This window comes from Cherax quadricarinatus, chromosome 81 (assembly GCF_038502225.1).
Source record: "Cherax quadricarinatus isolate ZL_2023a chromosome 81, ASM3850222v1, whole genome shotgun sequence".
In the NCBI taxonomy this organism is placed as follows: Eukaryota; Metazoa; Arthropoda; class Malacostraca; order Decapoda; family Parastacidae; genus Cherax; species Cherax quadricarinatus.
Window position 1 is genome coordinate 21,332,360 of NC_091372.1, and position 11,794 is coordinate 21,344,153.

The 11,794-nt window shown below is 47.8% G+C and overlaps 1 long non-coding RNA gene across 1 annotated transcript; it reads right to left on the reverse strand.

Moving 5' to 3' along the window:
• Positions 1-6,224: 6,224 nt before the first annotated feature.
• Positions 6,225-11,379, reverse strand: LOC138855094 (uncharacterized). Its single transcript, XR_011394245.1, has 3 exons — positions 11,356-11,379; positions 10,475-10,620; positions 6,225-7,750 (listed from the first exon to the last, which is right to left on the reverse strand). It is a non-coding gene; the product is annotated as an uncharacterized lncRNA (long non-coding RNA).
• Between the last annotated feature and the right edge of the window lie 415 nt (positions 11,380-11,794).

Consider the following 11,794-nt stretch of genomic DNA (forward strand, 5'->3'; position numbering starts at 1 on the left):
ATTGTCCTCATCGCCTCCGAGCCGTGTGGACGAGCTGCGCAGACGCTCCTGTTTGAGTTTGTTTTTGCGCAGTTTACCTGATTGAGCTGCCCCTAGCGTTGGTTGGTGGAAACTTTATTTTCTCCAACATGGCGCTGAATAGCAGAAGAAGAATCAACACTGTCTGCATTGAGATGATCCGTGGTGCTGTCACGGGATCCAACATGGATTTATTATTACCAGCGATCATTCGCGATACCTATGGTATAGCAAATGAGGAGATAAGTGGTGTCGCACTCAATGGAACGACAAGAATCTTCGTTAAAATGACGTCTGCACGAGTCTACGAGGCGGTGGTCGACAAGTATCAGGAGACCATCATACCGGTTAATACAGCTGTGTCGGTGAGACTCCATGATGTATCTCGACATTACACTTGGGTGAAAATCAGGAATGTGCCTTTTGAGGCGACTGATTTTGATATTACCAGTGAACTGCGTACTTATGGGACGGTTCACGTAGCCACAGCAGGGAGATGGGCAACTGGACCGTATGCAGGTGCGCTGGAAGGTACATATACTGTTAAAATGACTCTTCGACACCCTATTCCTTCATATGTTGTGTTGAAGGAATTACGGACTCAAGTCTATGTAACGTATGCGGGGCAACAACGTACGTGTCGGCTATGTGGGTCATATGACCACATCGCGGCGCAGTGTGGGAAACGAAGTGGGTACCCGGCACAACAGCAACGGCAACAGCAGCCAGTGGGCGAGGTAGGCGATGAGCGAGAACAGTCTCTTGCTACACCGCCCCAACAACGGTTGTCATGGAGTGAGGAGGTGGACAAAGAAAAGGAGCTCGAATCGCCAGTTGTAACGCTACAAGGAGAATCTCAGTCATTGGACATACATAAGGTTTTTGAGGAGAGACTACCTAATATGGGTGAAGAAGTGGCGGCGTCTTTGGTAAAGGCGTTGGATGACTTGTTAGAGGAATCGGTCCTAGATCAGGTGGAAGACCCAGGCTTAGTTCTGGGGACGGCTGTGAATGATGGTATGGCAGGAGATGACGGTTTGTCGACGAGAGAGTCTAAAGGATTGAAGGTGCATGCAGTAGAGGTGGAGGTGCATCAGGACGGTGCTTCAGATGTCAAAATGCAGGTGGAGGGCGGGACACGAAAGAGGACTGCAGCATCATCGGATTCTGATGATGTGCTCACTCCTGCCCAACGCCCTGGGAAAAAGTCTTGGGTGGAGGTACAGCAGAGAGGGAATGGTGAACCCAAGGATCAAGGGATTGCAAAGGTGATTCCCAATAAAGGGGGGAGGGACAGAGGTGTTGCAAAACGAACTGGGGTAAAGTCAATGCCGGGGACAAAAGGAAAACCCATTTGTTGAATTCAAGTGTTTTACTATAAATATTAACGGGTTGAGAGCTGAGAGGAAGCTTAAGTGGTTTAATGAGTATTTGGTGCGACTTGGTGTGGATGTGGTATTCTTACAGGAACATAATTTTAGGCCTGGTTATGAGTTGGATATGAGTGGTTATAATGTGTACATGGAACATGCGACACGTTTGAAAGGTGGGGCTGCCATTTTGGTAAAGGAAACTAGCCCGTTTATAGTAAGGCGTAGTGAAGGGGGGGAGGGGAGGGTAATTAGAGTGGATGGAACCTGGGGTAGGGTTCCCATTAGTTTAGTATGTGTATATGGCCCGGCTGAGGGTGACGTGAGTATTAAAACTAAATTTGTTCAGGACGTACTGGTCTATTTTTTACGTGGTTTACCGAATGTTGCAATAATAGGCGGAGATTGGAATTGCGTGATACGTCGTAAAGATGTGGAGCCTAGAGGTGCGGGGTGTTGTTTGGGTATATTGGGGGATATATTGACCGGGGTGGGGTTAAAGGATGTGTGTGGGGGGGGAGGGATGGTAGAGCATACCTTCATTAAACGAGGTTATGCGGCGAGGTTGGACCGAATGTACGTGCCTTGTGCGGTTACTGTGCGGAGGGTGAATGTGATAGATGTGGTTTTTTCGGATCATAGAGGAGTTGTAATAGATGTGGATATTGAGGGTGTGCCTCGGAGGGGTCCATCATTTTGGAAATTGAATGTAAAGTTATTAAAGGAAGAGGATAGTCTTTTGTCTTTTGGACATATGTGGGATCGTTTAGTGGTAGAAGCACCAGGGGATGTTGCCATGGTTAATTGGTGGGAAACGATAGCTAAAAAACGTATTAAGGAATATTATATTAATCGAGGGACGAGATATAATCAGTTACAATACGGTTTTCAAAAATATTTAGAGGGGCAGTTGCGCGAATGTTATGCACAAATTAATGCTAATTATCCTGTTATTGAAATTGAAAGTTTGAAGGAAAATATCCGGAATTTACAAAATGAGAGGTTTGATGGGGAAAGGCTTAAGGGCGGGATTGAGGAGGTTTTGTGGGGAGATCGGCCGTCGGCGTGTGTGTTGCGGAGTCAACACACACGTCGCAAGGCAATGGAGTTAATGGGGTTGAATGTTCAGGTAGGTATGCAAGGGTATAAAGTGGATCAGGTGTTGACGACGACTGAGGGTATGAGTGGGTATATTGATGCTTGGGTTAAGTTGAAAACGCAAAGTGTGGGAATAAGCGAAATAGCATTACAGTCAATTGGAAGGTTTGTGCAGTGTGAGTTGACAGAGCATGATCGATTCGTTTTGGAAGGGCCGATAACGGAGTGCGAGACATGGGAAGCTTTATCCGGGGCGCAATTAGGTAAGGCACCAGGAATTGATGGGTTGCCCAGTGACTTTTATCTTCAAAATTGGAGCGTTTTAAAAGGGTTTTTGGTAAGATTATTCAATATCCTTAAGCGGGATCGGGTTTTAGGGGCACAGCAACGGATGGCTGTGGTCGTTCTAGTGCCTAAAGGTGAGCCATTAACAGTCAAAGACTATCGTGCTATTTCGTTATTGTGTGGTGATTATAAGATTTTTGCAAGAATTTTAGCTAACAGAATAAAAAAGGTCCTGGGTAAAGTGATTGATAAGGGACAATATGGGGTGCCGGGAAGATCTATGTATGACGGGCATGGGTTGATTAGAAGTTTTATTGAAGAAAGAGTAAAATTGGGAGGGGGGGGGGTGTTGGCTATAGATTGGGAGGCGGCATATGATAGTGTAGAAAGGGAAGCGTTATGGAAGATTATGAGATGGCAGGGGTTTGGAGAGGAAATTATATCATGGGCCAAATTAATGTATCAAGATGCATCCTTGCGGGTGCAGGTAAATGGAAGGTTAGGAGAACAAATTCAGATGAGAAGGGGTCTACGTCAAGGTTGTCCCCTTTCACAAATATTTTTTGCGTGTTTACAGGATCCCTTTTATAGAGGAATTAGGGTCTTATTAGCAGCAAATGGGGTTGGTGACGAAAGGGGTGGGGGGGCTGGCATTGTTGGATATGTTGATGACACAACGATTTTAGTAAGTGGTAACAGGGATTTGCCTCGGGTGGAAAAGTTAGTAAATGTTTTTGAAAAGGCTTCTGGCATGTCAATTAATAAGGAGAAAACGAAGTATATGGATCTTGGGGATGGGTTAAGTGAGGAATGTGAAGTAGTTGAAAGGTGGAAAAAGGTGGACCAATTACTGATATGTGGGATCGTTTATGTAAGTGATATCAAGTTAGCACAACAAATAAATTCAGTGCGTATTGTAGATGGTGTACTGAAGCGCCTCAGTGGTTTACGAGCTGCACACTTAACTTTGCATCAAAGAGTAATTACAACGAATGTCCTATTATATAGTAAACTTTGGCATGTAGCAGCAATATATCCGATACTTCGTAGTGAGATACAAAGGTTACAAAAGCGCGTTTTTAGATTCATTTGGGGTACTGGAAGCGAATGGTTAGGTAGAGCGGTTGTCACACTCCCGGTTGGCCGAGGAGGGCTGGGTCTTATAGCTGTTGAAAAGAGGATTATGAGTGTGTATTTGAAACGTAGTTATAAGCGGGAGGGGGGGGCGAGGGAAGGCGGACTTCATAAGATACGTCAGGATATGCAACGGTGGTGGGTGGGTAGGGAGTTCATAATAGGTGAGGCAATGTTACGGGTCATCATAAACATGAGCGATCCTTCACATATTAAATTGGGAAACCTTGATGGGGTGGAAGGTAAGGCAGTGGTAGCAGTGGTAGAAGGGGTTTATCCGATGTATGATTGGCGTAATATCTGGGGGCGTTTGAACAAATTACGTTTAAAACCTAAAGTACGAGAAGTTATGTATAGATTTTTACATGGGATCTTACCGTCTGGAATGGTTTTATTCCATAAGAGAATACGGGAGGATGGGATATGCAAGGCTTGTGGTGGATTGGAGACTGTTTTCCATATGGTGTATTTTTGCGAATGTATTGAACTAATAAGGGTTTGGTTGGGTAAGGTAATAAGGTTAGTGGGAGGGGAGGGGGGAGGTTGCAGGTGTTGAGGGTTTTAAGCTTAGACATAGGTGGGGTGAATCAGATGGTAGAGAATGCGGTAGGGTATATAATTACGGATTATATTTATATGTCTTGGGCTATGAGAGGAGCGAACGTGTGTGAAAGAATTAATGCATTAACAGCAACTTTTTATAGGACAAAGTGTAGGAATAAGGAGGTGTATGGGGGGAGATGGGAGAGGGATTTAAGTGAGGGTTATAGGAATTTCACATTACGGGATTTACGGGAGTTGAAAGGCAGGTAAGGGGGATGAAATGGGCTGGTTTCCTAGAATGGGCGGTAGCATGATGAGTTTGATGAATGTTATATGAGGTATGTCCGGGGTGCAATTTTAACATTATTTGTTCCGAGTGTTTCAAGTACAATACAGTTATATTTGGAATTGTCGACTTATAACTATGTATGTGTATGTATGTGTATGTGTGTATGTATGTATGTATATATGTATGTGTATGTGTATATATATATATGTATATATATATGTATATGTATGTATATGTATGTATTGTATGTATGTTTACTTTCTTGTATATACCATTAATGGTTTTTCTCATGAACATTTTCAATGATATACAATACATATTTTCTATGAGCATTTATGATTTTGATACAATGTGTAAATGTCAAAATGGCTTTTTATGTTCCAGTTTAATTTACAATTGTATTTTTGTAAGCACAATTGATTTGGTGCCAATAGAAGTATGTAGTTTAAGAGTTTTACGAACCCTTGAAGTTGTAAGAATTGGATGAAGTTATTCATGGTTGAGTTGACGTAATATTATAACTGACGTTGTAAGTGATTGTGTTCAATTAGACAACATACTTTATATACTTATTTATATGTATGTACATGTATGTAAATTGAAGTCTGATTTTAAAGGTGAAGAGTGGGTTTTCCTTTTTTGTTCTTTTTTTTTTTCTCTTTATGGTAATACAAGGTTGTATCATGTACACCAACAAATATGGTTAGGGGTATGTGGTAAAATTTTCGTGTTGATTAGACATTTATAATACAGATGAAATACTAGGCTTAGGTTAGGGTAAATTTATGATAATTGTGGAATGTTCTTTGATTCAAACTGCTCTTTATTATACTTGTATTTTATTATTCTAGTGTGAATTAAGAGCAAGGATGATTAATTTGAGGAAGAGTTAATATAGGTTTGCATGTTTTTGCGAAAAGTTAACTTATCCACATGTAGCTAGTATAGGACAATTTTAAGCTTCGGTATCTGATTTTATATGTAGGTAATAGTGGTCATATTTGTTATATTGTAATGTTATTCGTTAATGTTTCAATATCTAATGTAACGTTTTTTCAGTTATTTGTTCATATATTGTCATCTTTAGGGTTTTTCCTTTTGTCTATTGTCTATTGTTGGTTTTAAATAAAATATAAAAAAAATCCTCTTGACTTTGTACCCTCTACCTCAAATAATCAACCCGATTGTCGTTATTCTTTGCATATTCGACAAGTAATGAGAAACCCACAAGTATCTTTTGTAGATACTAGTTCAGATTGTCCTCAGTCAAGGCATGTGTTAGCCATTGCAGAAGAATTCGATCCACCCAAGGATGATAACAATTCTGCATACGTAAACCTTACTCTCACAGAATTGGGTTTAAATGTACATGGTCTGTATAATTAGATGTCCAAGATGAATGAAGTTTTCAACTGTGTTTTGTTATCAGCTGATCAGTTTTCAAATTCTTTTTTTTTTCAGTGTTCACGTTCCCTCCGAATTCTGAGAAATTAACAATAATGATCTGTGTGCACCAGATTTGCTGTTAATTTCACCTTGTATATATATTTATTCTTCCTAAGAATCTGTAGAGTGCATGAATACAGATCGATCGATCGATCAATTCCATCCTTATTGCACAATGATTTGTTCTTATAAGTCATAAAGCATTACGTTAAAACTTATTACGTTAACACCCATTACGTTAAACTCCATTACGTTAACACCCATTATGATACCATCCATTAGTTCTAAGTTCCATGTCTGTTATTGTATAGAATCAGCCCAGAACCACCTGCCTGTTCAGCCTATAGCATAGTAGTGTATGTCGAGACGACATACATAACATGACCGAGCTGTCAGCATATTTGATGATCCCCCTTACACGTGTTGTATAGCTTAGCTGAGTATCATGGTACCATCCATGTGTTTTATATAAACAATCCCTACTAGGCCTAGAGAGTGTATGATGTTATGGGATGCGGCATGAGTGGGATGCACTACCTCGCTCTCAGTCCATGCTTAGACCTACCAGGCAGCTACAGACAGGTTGGGCTCCCTTACCACAGTCTGACAATATATAGTGTTACCATCCACAAGTGTATATCTTCAACCATCATCTCTCTTTTCAAACCCCCACGAAACTGAGGATGTCACTGTATTAAGTACATTGTGTATTTATGAAGGATGTTGGTTGTGTTTAATTTGTCTCAGTGCAATATTAGATTATAACAGTACCAGTGTGGTTTTTGTCATAACATGTACCACTGAATTTCACATACGTATGTTTTTTGTAAATGCGTTTTTAAATAACAAAAAAAATTGATCTAAATATATTTTACACAAGTTCAGAATAACTTAATAAAGTATGAAATATATTTTTTCGTTAGGTTCTGAATGATTTTTGCGAAATTATTGCATACACAAATTTCTGCTTGTCTTATTCCACAATTAGTGTTGCTATTTAAGCCCAAAACACACGTTTTACCTATTCAGCACGACATATATATACAGGGTGTTTTAAAGTGATGGACCGACTAATGCTGCACTATAATGCTCCATATGTATACTTTAAAACATTAGTAATAAACATTTATATTCATTTGTGTAAGCAAGTTTTGTAAACAATGTGTGCAGTTACTGTCTTGCATACAAAGAATGGGTATATATATACACATTCATTATATTGGTCTCACAGCCCACAAAATTTGTTGGGGAAAAATATTAGAAGAGAAAAAAATTGAATAAAATTAAAAATAATACGGAGAGCAGCAGAAGGCGCCGATGTTGCCGTCAGTCATTAACTTTGGACAACTTCATGTGTATCTCGGTAAGTACTGATCCCAACAAAATTGTTTTATAACACTCACAGTAGCAGCAGCACTAGTGGTCGTGACATTACTAGTGGGAGCACTAGTGGTAGTGGCAGTGCTAGTTGTAGTATCAGTACTAGTGGTAGTGGCAGCACAATTGTCATAACTAGGACCACACCTCAGGAAAGAACCAGCAAACCAATGTCAACAGTCTGTCCAGTCTGTCAACAAGGAACCTCGTTAATGCAACTATCCACACAAGAAACGCATATGGAGTCTTCAGTAACCTCTAAGATCGATTAACATCAGTGACCCTGACACTGATGTTAAAGAATTTTTTTTTATATTTTATTTAGAATGACAGTACATATGCAGAGTACATACAATTATTAACATGGTACATCAATAAGGTACAAAGATAAAAGTAATTTACTTAAGGAGAGTACCATAATCAAACACCTTCAAAATATTTTTACGATAAGGTATCTCGTATTTCCAATACCAATACCCAATTCAACCCTAATACACAGTAACATAGCATTGTGCAATCCATAATACTCCTTAAACAAAGCCCCCCTGTCCCCTGGCAACCAAACCCCCATTGACCACCTACACTCCCTTTGATCTTCCCAGGCCACCTCCACTGCCCCCGGAGCCCCTCTCTGGCCACCTCCACTGCCCCCGGGGCCCCTCCCAGGCCACCTCAACGGCCCCCGGGACCCCACCCTGACCACCTCCACTGCCCACGGGACCCCTCCCTGACCACCTCCACCGCCCCCGGGACCCCTCCCTGGCCACCACCGCCGCCCCCGGGGGCCCCCCCGGGCCACCACCGCCCCCGGGGCCCCTCCCTGGCCACCTCGTCCCCCGGGGCCCCTCCCTGGCCACCTCCGCCCCCGGGGCCCCTCCCTGGCCACCTCCGCCCCCGGGGCCCCTCCCTGGCCACCTCCGCCCCCCGGGGCCCCTCCCTGGCCACCTCCGCCCCCGGGGCCCCTCCCTGGCCACCTCCGCCCCCGGGGCCCCTCCCTGGCCACCTCCACCACCCCCGGGAACCCTCCCTGGCCACTTCCACCGCCCCCGGGGCCCCTCCATGGCCACTTCCACTGCCCCCGGGGCCCCTCCATGGCCACTTCCACCGCCCACGGGGCCCCTCCATGGCCACTTCCACCGCCCCCAGGGCCCCTCCCTGACCACTTCCACCGCCCCCGGGGCCCCTCCCTGGCCACTTCCACCGCCCCCGGGGCCCCTCCCTGGCCACTTCCACCGCCCCCGGGGCCCCTCCCTGGCCACTTCCACCGCCCCCGGGGCCCCTCCCTGGCCACTTCCACCGCCCCCGGGGCCCCTCCCTGGCCACTTCCACCGCCCCCGGGGCCCCTCCCTGGCCACTTCCACCGCCCCCGGGGCCCCTCCCTGGCCACTTCCACCGCCCCCGGGGCCCCTCCCTGGCCACTTCCACCGCCCCCGGGGCCCCTCCCTGGCCACTTCCACCGCCCCCGGGGCCCCTCCCTGGCCACTTCCACCGCCCCCGGGGCCCCTCCCTGGCCACTTCCACCGCCCCCGGGGCCCCCTCCCTGGCCACTGCCACCGCCCCCGGGGCCCCTCCCTGGCCACTTCCACCGCCCCCGGGGCCCCTCCCTGGCCACTTCCACCGCCCCCGGGGCCCCTCCCTGGCCACTTCCACCGCCCCCGGGGCCCCTCCCTGGCCACTTCCACCGCCCCCGGGGCCCCTCCCTGGCCACTTCCACCGCCCCCGGGGCCCCTCCCTGGCCACTTCCACCGCCCCCGGGGCCCCTCCCTGGCCACTTCCACCGCCCCCGGGGCCCCTCCCTGGCCACTTCCACCGCCCCCGGGGCCCCTCCCTGGCCACTTCCACCGCCCCCGGGGCCCCTCCCTGGCCACTTCCACCGCCCCCGGGGCCCCTCCCTGGCCACTTCCACCGCCCCCCGGGGCCCCTCCCTGGCCACTTCCACCGCCCCCGGGGCCCCTCCCTGGCCACTTCCACCGCCCCCGGGGCCCCTCCCTGGCCACTTCCACCGCCCCCGGGGCCCCTCCCTGGCCACTTCCACCGCCCCCGGGGCCCCTCCCTGGCCACTTCCACCGCCCCCGGGGCCCCTCCATGGCCACTTCCACCGCCCCCGGGGCCCCTCCATGGTAACTTCCACCGCCCCCGGGGCCCCTCCATGGCCACTTCCACCGCCCCCGGGGCCCCTCCATGGCCACTTCCACCGCCCCCGGGGCCCCTCCATGGCCACTTCCACCGCCCCCGGGGCCCCTCCATGGCCACTTCCACCGCCCCCGGGGCCCCTCCATGGCCACTTCCACCGCCCACGGGGCCCCTCCATGGCCACTTCCACCGCCCACGGGGCCCCTCCATGGCCACTTCCACCGCCCACGGGGCCCCTCCATGGCCACTTCCACCGCCCACGGGGCCCCTCCATGGCCACTTCCACCGCCCCCCGGGGCCCCTCCCTGGCCACTTCCTCGGCCCCCGGGGCCCCTCCATGGCCACTTCCACCGCCCACGGGGCCCCTCCATGGCCACTTCCACTGCCCCCGGGGCCCCTCCCTGACCACTTCCACCGCCCCCGGGGCCCCTCCCTGACCACATCCACCGCCCCCGGGGCCCCTCCCTGACCACTTCCACCGCCCCCGGGGCCCCTCCCTGACCACTTCCACCGCCCCAGGGCCCCTCCCTGACCACTTCCACCGCCCCCAGGGCCCCTCCCTGACCACTTCCACTGCCCCCAGGGCCCCTCCCTGACCACTTCCACTGCCCCCGGGGCCCCTCCCTGACCACTTCCACCGCCCCCGGGGCCCCTCCCTGACCACTTCCACCGCCCCCAGGGCCCCTCCCTGACCACTTCCACCGCCCCAGGGCCCCTCCCTGGCCACCTACACACCCCCGTGGACCCTTCCCTGACCCCTGGACCCAACAGTAGGCTTCACCTGGAGAGTCAACAGCAGCCGCAAGTGATGGTCGTAGCAGCACCAACAGTTCACCGCTGCTCTAAGGTTGATCGTCCGTCTCCACTGCGGTGGACGTTCTTCGTAAGAAGCATCGCCGCCTCCAGCGCTCCGTCCATCACTCAACCCTGCAACACTTTTTCAAAACAGTTTGCCACCAATATATTGCAACCAAAATAAAAGATATACTTCCACCATCACTCGAACCCTGAAGAACAAACGGCTTATATACAGTGAACAGAAAAAATAGAAGAAACCCTTCTGCCATCACTCACGCAACTCCAGAATATATACCATTATGCCACCCACAAAATAAAAGAAGAAATACTTCAGCCATCACTCAAATTATTATACCCAAATTACTCCAGAATTATACAATGTTATGATCAACAGCCAAGACTTTAGTGACTAATTTATTACAAATAATATAGATCATTTAGTGACTAACAATTTCAAATAAAATATTAAATGAGCAACTGGGCCATTTGTCCCCTTGTATAAAAATATTTTTTGGCCTCTTGTTACGACCTACTAGACCATTTACCAGCAGGCTAAAATTACCCTCATTTATCACGTTATTTCTGCCTTAATGTACAATTATAGGTTAGCAGTTGTATTAAGTATACTAGAATAATTCAACAATAATTTAAACTATAATTTACCTCATCTAGGTCATTATTTAGACTGAAAATTCGTCTCTATTTTTCCTTGCTCGAAAATGAGCCAGTTTTATTTCCCTAGAGGAAGGCGATCACCCTCCTCCATTATTTATCTTATTTCTCCCTTAAAGCACAATTACAAGTGATATAAATTATTTACAATTGTACTCTGATAATTCAGGTATAACCAACGCTATAATTTACCTCATCTGGTTCATTATTTCTTTGCATTGTCCTCATCGCCTCCGAGCCGTGTGGACGAGCTGCGCAGACGCTCCTGTTTGAGTTTGTTTTGCGCAGTTTACCTGATTGAGCTGCCCCTAGCGTTGGTTGGTGGAAACTTTATTTTCTCCAACATGGCGCTGAATAGCAGAAGAAGAATCAACACTGTCTGCATTGAGATGATCCGTGGTGCTGTCACAGGATCCAACATGGATTTATTATTACCAGCGATCATTCGCGATACCTATGGTATAGCAAATGAGGAGATATGTGGTGTCGCATTAAATGGAATGACAAGAATCTTCGTTAAAATGACGTCTGCACAAGTCTACGAGGCAGTGGTCGACAAGTATCAGGAGACCATCATACAGGTTAATACAGCTGTGTCGGTGAGACTTCATGATGTATCTCGACATTACAC